Source organism: Pristiophorus japonicus, chromosome 14, assembly GCF_044704955.1.
Source record: "Pristiophorus japonicus isolate sPriJap1 chromosome 14, sPriJap1.hap1, whole genome shotgun sequence".
In the NCBI taxonomy this organism is placed as follows: Eukaryota; Metazoa; Chordata; class Chondrichthyes; family Pristiophoridae; genus Pristiophorus; species Pristiophorus japonicus.
The window spans coordinates 150,020,977-150,033,959 of NC_091990.1; positions in this window are offsets into that span (position 1 = coordinate 150,020,977).

Sequence of the window (12,983 nt, forward strand, 5' to 3'; positions counted from 1 at the left end):
AGGATGCTCTGGTCCATCTAGCATCTCCCATTTAGATGTGATGCCTAATGCATCACAGTATAGACACACCGTACCCACCCAAGTGCAAGTAATCTCCCAGGAGAAGCTAAAAACCCAGGCCAATTAGAGAAAAGAAAATCTGGAAAATTCCTTTTCAGCTCTTTTAGGTGATCAAAACTGGTCCAGAAGGTCACTGTGACCCTGATTTATATTACAGGGTACCTAACTTTTGCAGAAGGTGATCTCCGCCCCAGCTTGAAACAGGTCTGCCTTTTGTGTGAATGTCAACTTTTCCAGCCCCTGGTTACACTGGTTTCTTCGCAACAATCCAATTATGTTACAGCCATAGAATCATGGAAGGTTACAACATAGAAACAGGCCAAGTGCTACCTAGTAGCTGGACATGAGAGTATGCAATCATAAATTCAGGGTTTGGTGCCTATAATTGGGTCATAGAGAGGGTAACAAATGATGCTGAAGCTCCACCTTTCTAATTGGTCGAAGTATGGTGAGCACAATGTGGTCGCAGTTATACCTCTCACCATGCCATTCATAAGGAATTCATGGTTTCTGCTGTTCACCTCTCAAGGGCTCAAACCCATATTTGTCAGTCACCGAATGACCATCTAGTGATTATCTCCCTTGAGAGGAAGGCAAAAAGTGTCTCCTCAAATTCAAAATGGGGCCAAATTGACACTCCTGATGATGGCAATTTGGAACCAAGTAAACTCTCTGTGCCAAACTGTTATCTGCTACCTAAATCAGGCTGGTATGTATTCCTCCAACACACTGTTGATTAACCAGCCAGCCTGACTCATTAATTGGATTTGGCTCTGGAACCAAAAATTCTTCCTCTTCAGCTCCAGATAACCCTGCAAACCTATTCCCCAACAGGTAGATCAGTCTTTGTTGGACAAGTGGAGGGAAGCCCATTAACATTCTGTGATAGTATACAGCACTGTTTCTCTGTTTAAGCTTCAGCAGTACTTCTGGGCATACCTGGGGGTCCCTAAGCATTGGGTGTCGTCAACCTGCATTCAAACTTTAATACTTTGGTGAATGGGTGTGTCCCTACAGGGAATGAACTTGTATTCCATAACAAGCAATCAGAAACTCTATCTGTGGCTTTCTCAGTAACTTGGTTTGGAGACTCCTAAGCATGACAATAGGGTTTAGTATGTGTCAGATGTCTGACTAGGGTTGCCAACATTGGTTGGACATATTACTGGAGTTTCATCACATGACCTTCCACCTCCAACAACCTCGCCTGGTCAAACAGCCTTTTTATTCCCTCTCCAACATTTTTATAACTAATAATAATAATAACACCTTTTATTTATATAGCGCCTTTAACGTAGTAAAACATCCCAAGGTGCTTCACTACAATATTAAAGACAAATTTGACACTGAGACACAGAAGAAATGAAGGCAGGTAATCAAAAGCTTGTTTAAAGAGGTAGGTTTTAATGAGCATCTTAAAAGAGGAAAGAGAGGTAGAGAGGCATAGAGGTTTAGGGAGGGAGTTCCAGAGCTTAGGGCCCAGGCAGCTGAAGGAACATCCACCGATGCTTGAGTAGTTGTAATGAGGGATGTTCAAGAGGCCAGAATTTGAGGAGCGCAGACAGCTTGTGGGTTGTGAAGCTGTAAAAGATTACAGAGATAGGGAGGGGCAAGTCCATGGAGTGATTTGTAAACAAGGATGAGAATTTTGAAATCGAGGCTTGTTTAACTGGGAGCCAATGTAGGTCAGAAAGCACAGGGGTGATGGGTGATCTTGACTTGGTTCGGGTTAGTACACGGGCTGCTGAGTTTTGGATGACTTCAAGTTTACGTAGTGTAAAATGTGAAAGGCTGGCCAGGAGTGAGTTGGAGTAGTCAAGTTTAGAGGTAAGAAAGGCATGAATGAGGATTTCAGCAGCAGAAGGGCTGAGGCAGCGGCGGAGGCGGGCAATGTTACAGATGTGGAAAAAGGCGGTTTTAGTTATGTCGTGGATATGTGGCTGGAAACTCATTTCAGGGTCAAATATGTCACCTAGGTTGTGAACAGTCTTGTTCACCCTCAGATTGATGCTCGAGAGAGGGATGGAGTCAGTGGTTAGGGAACGCAGTTTGTGGTGGCGACCAAAGACAATGGCTTCGGTCTTCCCAATATTTAATTGGAGAAAATTTCTGCTCATCCAGGACTGGATGTTGGACAAGGAATCTGACAATTTAGATACCAAGCAAGGGTCGACAGAAGTTTTGGAGAGGTAGAGCTGGGTGTCATCAGCGTACATGTGGAAACTGACTCCGTGTTTTCGGATGATATCCCCCAGATGAGAAATAAGAGGGGATCAAGGACAGATCCTTGGGGGACAACAGAGGTAATGATGCGGGGGTGGGAAGAGATGCCATTGCTGGAGATTTTCTGGCTATGATTAGATAGATAAGAATAAAACCAGGCGATGCAGTCCCACCTAGCTGGACATTGGTGGAGAGGCATGGGAGGAGGATGGAGTGGTCAAATGTGTCAAGGCTGCAGACAGGTCCAGAAGGACGAGGAGGGATAGTTTACCTTTGTCACAGTCATAAAGGATGCCATTTGTGACTTTGATGAGAGCAGTTCGGTACTGTGGCAGGGGAGAAAATCAGATTGAAGGGATTCAAACATGGAATTCATGGAAAGATGGTCACAGATTTGGGAGGCAACAACACGTTCAAGTAATTTGGACAGGAAAGGGAAGTTGGAGATGGGGCGATAGCTAGCAAGCAAAGTGGGGTCAAGGGTTGGTTTTTTGAGGAGAGGGGTGATGACAGCAGATTTGAAGGAGAGGGGAACAGTATCTGAGGACAGAGAACCATTAGCAATGTCGGCTAACATGGGAGCCAGAAAAGGAAGTTGGGTGGGCAGCAGTTTAGTGGGAATGGGGTCAAGTGAGCAGGAAGTGGATCTCCTGGATAAGATGCATTTGGAGAGATTAAGAGGGGAGATCAAAGAGAAACTAGAAAAAGATATGAGCTTAGGGCTGGGGCAGGTGGGAGCCTCAGGTGAAGTTCGGCCCTGTGGACTAGGTGAAGGAAGGGAACTCGCAGAGGCAGCTGATCGGATGGTCTCAATCTTTGATATAAAGAAGTCCATGAGCTCTTTTTAATAAACAACAGTCAAAGAAAGTTAAAAAAAAACAATGTTTTTAATGCCCCTATGAATTTTCTCCTGGTTTGCACACGGCAGTGTCCAAGAGATTAATCTTTCATTCCTAGAGACGCCAAAGTTTGGCAATCCTATGCCCAAAAGCAATTCAAATAACCTCTCAGTTTTATTTCTGCTCTGTTTTGCATCTCTTGTGTCTTTCTGATGTCCTTTTCCTTTAATACTGTTTGCTTCAAGTTAATGACAGGGGAAAGGTAATGCAATTTATTGCAGTAAATGTTCCACATAAAAATAATATATGGAATGCACTGTAGAACTGGTATGCACCCTCGAGGTGAAAATTACATTTGAAGAAAAGCCTTAATTCCAGACCAGAGTCTGAAATGGAAAATTCAGTGTACTAACAATAAACAGACAGGAAAATTGCCCCATTAGCAGAAAAACTGTGCAAAACACATACTCGGTAACACATTGCTCACTGTAATACTTTTTTCTAGATCCTAATTGTAGGCTTATAGAAAAAAATTCAATATAGTTTGTGTTCCTTATACATTTTAGAATGACATTAAATTTGAAAACAGATGGTTGTGCATTTAGCAATCTATGTTCTATTATTTTACACATTTTAGTAGTAAAGAAGAGGATTATGGGATTATTCTGTCTGAGTTGTGCTTTCATGTGTCCCTTATGTCACAAACACTTTGAGTTCAGAAATCCATTAGCTAATGAGTTGGCATAATATGCACTTACTTCTATTCAGTTATTAACTCAGTGCTTGCAATTTAGTTACTTAGTTTTCATTCTGAAAGGTGCTTTGCTTTGTGCTATCTATAGCATCCTATAGATAGCACAAAGGAGGAATGTAGAAAATAATAAAATGCAGAGGTTGAACCTCTGTAGCTGCATTCTTTGAAGATTAACTGGCTCTGGGCATTCTTAGAAATGCTTTATCATTTTCTGTTCATTTTTAAAAGACTATTTATATGAGACTTTTTTATTTTGCATCCACAGAAGTTTTTCATATTGTGCACCAGTTTATATTTGCTCTGATTTTCAGCACATATAATGATACAAAGAATTAAACAGACACTATAGTAAATGATCTGTATAATGGTACAAATTCAGAATATGATATGGGCAATAACTGACAACATTTAATGGTATTTGGTGTGACGTAAAATAATGGAAGAATGTGTGTCTCTACATTCACTACAAGATTCCTATGGGATTGTGATAGACTTCAAATCAAACATTTATAGAAGGGACAAATGAATTGCATCCAAACAGATGTACGAATGTATTAATGTAGCTTATAGGGGTTAGACATGCCGCCTAAACAAGACTTGTTATAGCATATGCAATTTGAACGAAACAAAGCCAAAATAAACTCGAGTTGACACTAACCATTGTATGATCCTTGGAACGAATGCATAGTTTCTCATTTCATTGGTTTTACAAGATGGAAAATATATGCTCTATATTTTTTTCATTGCTTCAGTTCATAAAAGTCTTAAAAGAAGTGCCTGCACAGACAGTGGATGCATTGGTTGTAATCTACCAAAATTCCCTGGATTCTGGAGAGGTCCCAGCAGATTGGAAAACCACAAATGTAACGACCCTATTTAAGAAAGGAGGGAGACAGAAAGTAGGATACTATAGACCACTTAGCCTAACATCTGTCATTGGGAAAATGCTGGAATCTATCATTAAGGAAGTAGTAGCAGGACATTTAGAAAATGATAATGCAGTCAAGCAGCGTCAGCATGGTTTTATGAAAGGGAAATCATGTTTTATAAATTTGCTGGGATCTTTAAGGATGTAATGAGCAGGGTGGATAAAGGGAACCAGTAGATGTCGTATATTTGGATTTCAAGAAATCATTTGATAAGTTGCCACGTAAAAGGCTACTGCACAAGATAAGAGCTCACAGAGTTGGGGTAATATATTAACATGGATAGAGGATTGGTTAACTAACAGAAAACAGAGAGTTGGGATAAATGGATCATTTTCAGCTTGGAAACTATAACTAGTGGCATGCCACAGGGATTAGTGCTGAGGTCTCAAATATTTACAATCTATATTAATGACTTGGATGAAGGGACCAAGAGTAATGTAGCTAAATTTGCTGATGATACAAAGATAGTTGGGAAAACATGTTGTGAGGAAGATGCAAAGAATAAGAACATAAGAACAAAAGAAATAGGAGCAGGAGGAGGCCATTTGGCCCCTCGAGGCTGCTCCACCATTCAATAAGATCATGGCTGATCTGATCATGGAGTCAGCTCCACTTCCCTGCCCGCTCCCCATAACCCTTTATTCCCTTATCGCTCAAATCTCTGTCAATCTCCGCCTTAAATAATGACCCAGCCTCCACAGTTCTCTGGGGCAGAGAATTTCATAGATTTACAACACTCTGAGAGAAGAAATTACTCCTCATCTCAGTTTTCAATGGGAAACCCGTTATTCTGAGACTATGTCTCCTAGTTTTACTTTCCCCTATGAGTGGAAATATCCTCTCTGTATCCACATTGTTGAGCCCCCTTATTTTATATGTTTCAATAAGATCACTTCTCATTCTTCTGAACTCCAATGTGTATAGGCACAACCTACTTAACCTATCTTCATAAGTCAACCCCCTTATCTCCGGACTCAACCTAATGAATCTTCTCTGAACAGCCTCCAATGCAAGTATATCCTTCCTTAAATATGGAGACCAAAACTGTACGCAGTACTCCAGACGTGGCCTTACCAATACCCTGTACAGGACATCTCTGCTTTTATACGCTATCCCCCTTGCAATAAAGGCCAACATTTCATTTGCCTTCCTGATTATTTGCTGTACCTGCATACTAACTTTTTGTGTTTCATGCACAAGGACCCCCAGGTCCCTCTGTACTGCAGCACTTTGCAATTTTTCTCCATTTAAATTATAATTTGCTTTTCTATTATTTCTGCCAAAGTGGTTAAGCTCACATTTTCCCATATTATATTCCATCTGCCAAATTTTTGCCCACTCACTTAGCCTGTCTATATCCCTTTGCAGACTTTTTGTGTCCTCCTCACCATTTGCTTTCCCACCCATCTTTGTATCTCTGCAAACTTAGCTACATTACACTCGGTCTTGTCATGTATCCTACATGGTTACTGCTTGTACTATTACAAGATGCGCCACCAGAGGGCACCGCAGTGGGAGACTTGCAGGTTACCTGTACAGGTATGCCTGGCCTAGTATAAAAGGCAGGCCACCAGGTGTGATCCTCACTCTGGAGTTATCAATAAAGGACTAAGATCACTACAGTTCAAGTACAACACATTGCCTCGTGGAGTCATTATCAGAGCGTCGAAAGATATAACAATTGGCGATGAGATTACGGACCTTCACGTGAAAATGGCTACCCTTGGTACGTTGCAGCAGTTCGTCGATATTGTGTTCCTAACACAGATGAGTGTTTGCTAGTGCTGTTGGGGAGGAGTTAAACTAATATGGCAGGGGGCCGGAAACTTATGCAGGGAGGTAGCGGGAAATAAAAGGGATATAGAGGCAAAAGATAGAAAGGAGAATAGTAAAAGTGGAGGGCAGGGAATCCCAAGGCAAAAAACAAAAAGGGTCACATTACAGCAAAATTCTAAAGGGGCAAGGTGTGTTAAAAAGATAAGCCTGAAGGCTCTGTGCCTCAATGCGAGGAATATTCGGAATAAGGTGGACGAATTAACTGCGCAGATAGCAGTTAATGGATATGATGTAATTGGCATCACAGAGACGTGGCTCCGGGTTGACCAAGGCTGGGAACTCAACATTTAGGAAGGATAGACAGAGAGGAAAAGGAGGCGGGGTGGCGTTGCTGGTTAAAGAGGAAATTATTGCAATAGTAAGGAAGGACATTGGCTTGGATGATGTGGAATCGGTATGGGTGGAGCTGCGGAATACCAAAGGGCAGAAAACGCTGGTGGGAGTTGTGTACAGGCCACCAAACAGTAGTAGTGAGGTTGGGGACAGCATCAAACAAGAAATAATGGGTGTGTGCAATAAAGGTACAGCAGTTATCATGGGCGACTTTAATTTACATATAGATTGGGCTAACCAAACTGGTAGCAATGCAGTAGAGGAGGGTTTCCTGGAGTATATTAGGGATGGTTTTCTTGACCAATATGTCGAGGAACCAACTAGAGAGCTGGCCATCCTAGACTGGGTGATGTGTAATGAGAAGGGACTAATTAGCAATCTTGTTGTGCGAGGCCCCTTGGGGTAGAGTGACCATAATATGGTAGAATTCTTTATTAAGATGGAGAGTGACACAGTTAATTCAGAAACTAAGGTCCAAAACTTAAGGAAAGCTAACTTCAACGGCATGAGGCATGAATTGGCTCGAATAGACTGGCAAATAATATTTAAAGGGTTGATGGTGGATAGGCAATGGCAAACATTTATAGATTACATGGATGAACTTCAACAGTTGTACATCCCTGTCTGGAGTAAAAATAAAGCAGGGAAGGTGGCTCAACCGTGGCTAACAAGGGAAATTAAGGATAGTGTTAGATCCAAGGAAGAGGCATATAAGTTAGCCAGAAAAAGCAGCAAACTTGAGGACTGGGAGAAATTTAGAATTCAGCAGAGGAGGACAAAGGGTTTAATTAGGGGTGGGGGGGGTGGGGGAGGAAATAGAGTACAAGAGGAAGCTTGCCGGGAACATAAAAACTGACTGCAAAAGCTTCTATAGATATGTGAAGAGAAAAAGATTAGTGAAGACAAATGTAGGTCCCTTGCAGTCGGACTCAGGTGAATTAATAATGGGGAACAAAGAAATGACAGACCAATTGAACAAATACTTTGGTTCTGTCTTCATGAAGGAAGACACAAATGACCTTCCGGATGTACTAGGGGACCAAGGGTCTAGTGAGAAGGAGGAACTGAGGGATATCCTTATTAGGTGGGAAATTGTGTTGGGGAAATTGATGGGATTGAAGGCAGACAAATCCCCGGGGCCTGATAGTCTGCATCCCAGAGTGCTCAAGGAAGTGGCCCTAGAAATAGTGGATGCATTGGTGATCATTTTCCAACAGTCTATCGATTCTGGATCAGTTCCTATGGACTGGAGGGTAGCTAATGTAACACCACTTTTTAAAAAAGGAGGGAGAGAGAAAACGGGAAATTATAGACTGGTTAGCCTGACATCAGTAGTGGGGAAAATGTTGGAATCAATTATTAAGGATGAAATAGCAGTGCATTTGGAAAGCAGTGACAGGATTGGTCCAAGCCAGCATGGATTTGTGAAAGGGAAATCATGCTTGACAAATCTTCTCGAATTTTTTGAGGATGTAACTAGTAGAGTGGACAAGGGAGAACCAGTGGATGTGGTGTATTTGGACTTTCAAAAGGCCTTTGACAAGGTCCCACATAAGAGATTGGTGTGCAAAATCAAAGCACATGATATTGGGGTAATGTACTGCCGTGGACAGAGAATTGGTTGGCAGACAGGAAGCAGTGAGTTGGGATAAACGGCTCCTTTTCGGAATGGGAGGTAGTGAGTAGTGGAGTGCCGCAGGGCTCAGTGCTGGGACCCCAGCTCTTTACAATATACATTAATGATTTGGATGAAGGAATTGAGTGTAATATGTCCAAGTTTGCAGATGACACTAAACTGAGTGGCGGTGTGAGCTGTGAGGAGGATGCTAAGAGGCTGCAGGGTGATTTGGACAGGTTAGGTGAGTGGGCAAATGCATGGCAGATGCAGTATAATGTGGATAAATGTGAGATTATCCATTTTGGTGGCAAAAACATGAAGGCAGAATATTATTTGAATGATGGTAGATTAGGAAAAGGGGAGGTGCAACGAGACCTGGGTGTCATGGTTCATCAGTCATTGAAAGTTGGCATGCAGGTTCAGCAGGCGGTGAAGAAGGCAAATGGCATGTTGGCCTTCATAGCTAGGCGATTTGAGTAAAAGGAGCAGGGAGGTCTTACTGCAATTGTACAGGGCCTTGATGAGGCCTCACCTGGAGTATTGTGTACAGTTTTGGTCTCCTCATCTGAGGAAGGACGTTCTTGCTATTGAGGGAGTGCAGCGAAGGTTCACCAGACTGATTCCAGGGATGGCTGGACTGACATATGAGGAGAGACTGGATCAACTGGGCCTTTATACACTGGAGTTTAGAAGGGTGAGAGGGGATCTCACAGAAACGTAAAAGATTCTGACGGGACGGGACAGGTTAGATGCGGGAAGAATGTTCCCGATGTTGGGGAAGCCCAGAATCAGGGGACACAGTCTTAGGATAAGGCGTAGGCCATTTAGGACTGAGATGAAGAGAAACTTCTTCACTCAGAGAATTGTTAACCTGTGGAATTCCCTGCCGCAGAGAGTCGTTGATGCCAGTTCATTGGATATATTCAAGAGGGAGTTAGATATGGCCCTTATGGCTAAAGGGATCAAGGGTATGAAGAGAAAGCGGGAAAGGCGTACTAAGGTGAATGATCAGCCATGATCATATTGAATGGTGATGCAGGCTCAAAGGGCCGAATGGCCGACTCCTGCACCTATTTTCTATGTTTCTATGTTTCTAAGAGACTGCACACAGGGAGGTTAAAGTAACAGTCTTTATTAAGATACTCCAGTGTGAGGAACAGGCCTTAGGGGCCGGCTTATCTACAGTGCTCCCAAGGGATGTTGGGATCCCTTGGGACTTCAGGGGAAGTGCTCCCTGGTGGCGGAACATGGGAGTGCATGCTTTACAGATACACAACATCACTCCCCCTCCAAAGTCAAAGTGAAAATTATTTGCAAGGTGAGGCGGTCGGAAGCCTCTCTTTCCCTGGTGGAACGCCTCGGTACAAATGTCTGTTCTGGTGTGTTGGCTGTGCCCTCGCTGGGCTGGTGTGTTGTTGGCCCTGCAGGGCTGCTGGGTGAGTCTGGCCTTGCTGGGCTGTTGGGCGTGATGGGTTCAATTTCCTGGTCCGGGGTGGTGTCTGTTGATCCTTTGGGTGTCTGTTGTGGGCTTGAAAAAGGTGGTGTCTGCTGTGGGTTGTTCAGGGTAGTCTGTGAACCTCGTTTGGTCCAGGTGCTTTCTGCAAATTTGTCCATTGTTCAGTTTGACGACAAACACCCTACTCCCTTCTTTATCTATCACCGTGCCCGCAATCCACTTGGGACCATGTCCATAGTTTAGCATATAAACAGGGTCATTCAGATCAATTTTCCGTGACACAGTGGCGTGACCATCGTTTACATTTTGTTGCTGCCACCTGCTCTCAACCTGATTATGCAGGTTGGGGTGAACCAGCGAGAGTTTGGTTTTAAGTGTCCTTTTCATGAGTAGCTCAGCCGGGGGCACTCCTGTGAGTGAGTGGGGTCTTGTGCAGTAGCTGAGCAGTACTCGGGACAGGCGGGTTTGGCGTGAGCCTTCTGTGACTCGTTCAAGGCTCTGTTTGATTGTTTGTACTGCCTGCTCTGCCTGCCAATTGGAGGCTGGCTTAAACGGGGCCGAGGTGACATGTTTGATCCCATTGCGGGTCATGAATTCTTTAAATTCGGCACTGGTGAAACATGGTCCGTTGTCACTGACCAGTATGTTAGGCAGCTCGTGGGTGGCAAATATGGCCCTCAGGCTTTTAATGGTGGCGGTGGCGGTGCTTCCCGACATTATTTCACATTCAATCCTTTTTGAAAAAGCATCCACCACCACCAGGAACATTTTACCGACAAACGGGCCCGCATAGGCGACATGGATCCTCAACCATGGCCTGGAGGGCCAGGACCACAAAATTAGTGGTGCCTCTCTGGGCGCGTTGCTCAACTGAGCACACATGCTGTATTGCCGTACACAGGACTCTAATCAGAGTCGATACCGGGCCACCACACGTGGGATCTGGCTATCGCTTTCATCATTACTATACCCGGGTGTGTGCTGTGGAGATCTGAGATGAATGTCTCCCTGTCCTTTTTGGGTAGCACTACGCGATTACCCCACAACAGGCAGTCTGCCTGAATGGACAGCTCGTCCTTTCTCCGCTGGAACGGCTTGATTAGCTGTTGCATTTTAACGGGAATGCTGGCCCAGTTCCCATGCAGTACACAGTTTTTTACTAGGGACAGCAGAGGATCTTGGCTGGTCCAAGTCCTAATCTGGCGGGCCATGACAGGTGATTTATCATTTTCAAACGCTTCCATGACCATCAACAAGTCTGCGGGCTGCGCCACCATCAACAAGTTTGCAGGCTGCGCCATTTCCACCCCTGTAGTGGGCAATGGTAGCCGACTGAAAGCATCCGCACAGTTCTCGGTGCCTGGCCTGTGGCGGATGGTATAGTTATACGCTGATAGAGCGAGTGCCCACCTTTGTATGCGGGCTGAGGCATTCGTATTTATCCCCTTGTTTTCAGCGAACAGGGATATGAGGGGCTTGAGGCCAAACTGGTACTGTAGCATTTTCTTTACCCTGAACACACACGCTAATGCCTCTTTCTCAATCATGCTGTTGGCCCTCTGAGCCTTAGACAAGCTCCTGGAAGCATTGGCAACAGGTTGCAACTTCCCCGCAACGTTAGCTTGTTGTAATACACACCCGACTCTGTACGACGACGCATCACATGCTAGCACAAGTCTTCTACATGGGTTATATAATACAAGCTTGTTGGAGTATAAAATGTTTCCGGCTTTCTCAAAAGCAATTTTTTTTTTTTTTCTCCATACCCAGTTCTCATCTTTACGCAATAACACATATAGGGGCTCTAAGAGGGTGCTTAACCGCGGTAGGAAGTTTCCAAAATAGTTGAAGAGTCCCAGGAACGACCGCAGCTCCGTGACGTTCTGTGGCCTGGGCGCGTTCCTGATAACCTCTGTCTTGGTATCTGTGGGCCGAATGCCGTCCACCGCGATATTTCTCCTCCAAAATTCCACTTCTGTTGCCATGAAGACGCATTTCGACCTCTTCAGCCGCAGCCCTACGCGATCCAGTCGCTGGAGGACCTCTTCCAGGTTTTGTAGGTGCTCGACAGTGTCCCGACCCGCGACCAATATGTCGTCCTGAAAAACCACTGTGCGTGGGACCGACTTGAGTAGGCTCTCCATGTTTCTCTGGAAGATCGCTGCAGCCGACCGAATTCCAAACGGGCATCTGTTTTAGCTGACCAGTCCCTTGTGCGTGTTGATACAGGTGAGGCCCTTCGAAGACTCCTCCAGCTCCTGCGTCATGTTGGCCGAAGTCAGGTCGAGCTTGGTGAACGTCTTGCCTCCTGCCAGCTTCGCAAATAGGTTGTCTGCCTTAGGTAGCGGGTATTGGTCCTGTAGCGGGAAACGATTAATAGTCACTTTATAATCGCCACAAATCCTGACCGCGCCATCACTTTTGAGTACTGGAACAATCGGGCTGGCCCACTCGCTGAATTCCACTGAGGAGATGATGCCCTCACGTTGCAGCCTGTCCAGCTCGATTTCCACTCTCTCCCTCATCATGTGAGGTACCGCTCGCACCTTGTGGTGAATGGGCCGTGCCTCTGGGACCAAGTGGATCCGCACCTTTGCCCCGGAAAAGTTTCCAATGCCTGGCTCAAAAAGAGAAGGAAATTTGTTTAGAACCTGGGTACATGAGGCCTCATTGACATGTGATAGCGCTCGGATGTCATCCCAGTTCCAGCGGATTTTGCTCTGCCAGTTCCTTCCAAGCAGTGTGGGGCCATCGCCCAGGATAATCCAGAGTGGCAGTTTGTGCACCGTGCCCTCGTAGGTGACCTTGACCATGGCGCTGCCCAGGACAGTGATGAGCTCTTTGGTGTACATTCTCAGCTTCATATGGATGAGGCTCAGGGCTGGTCTGAGTGCCTTGTTGCACCACAGTCTCTCAAACATCTTTTTAATCATGA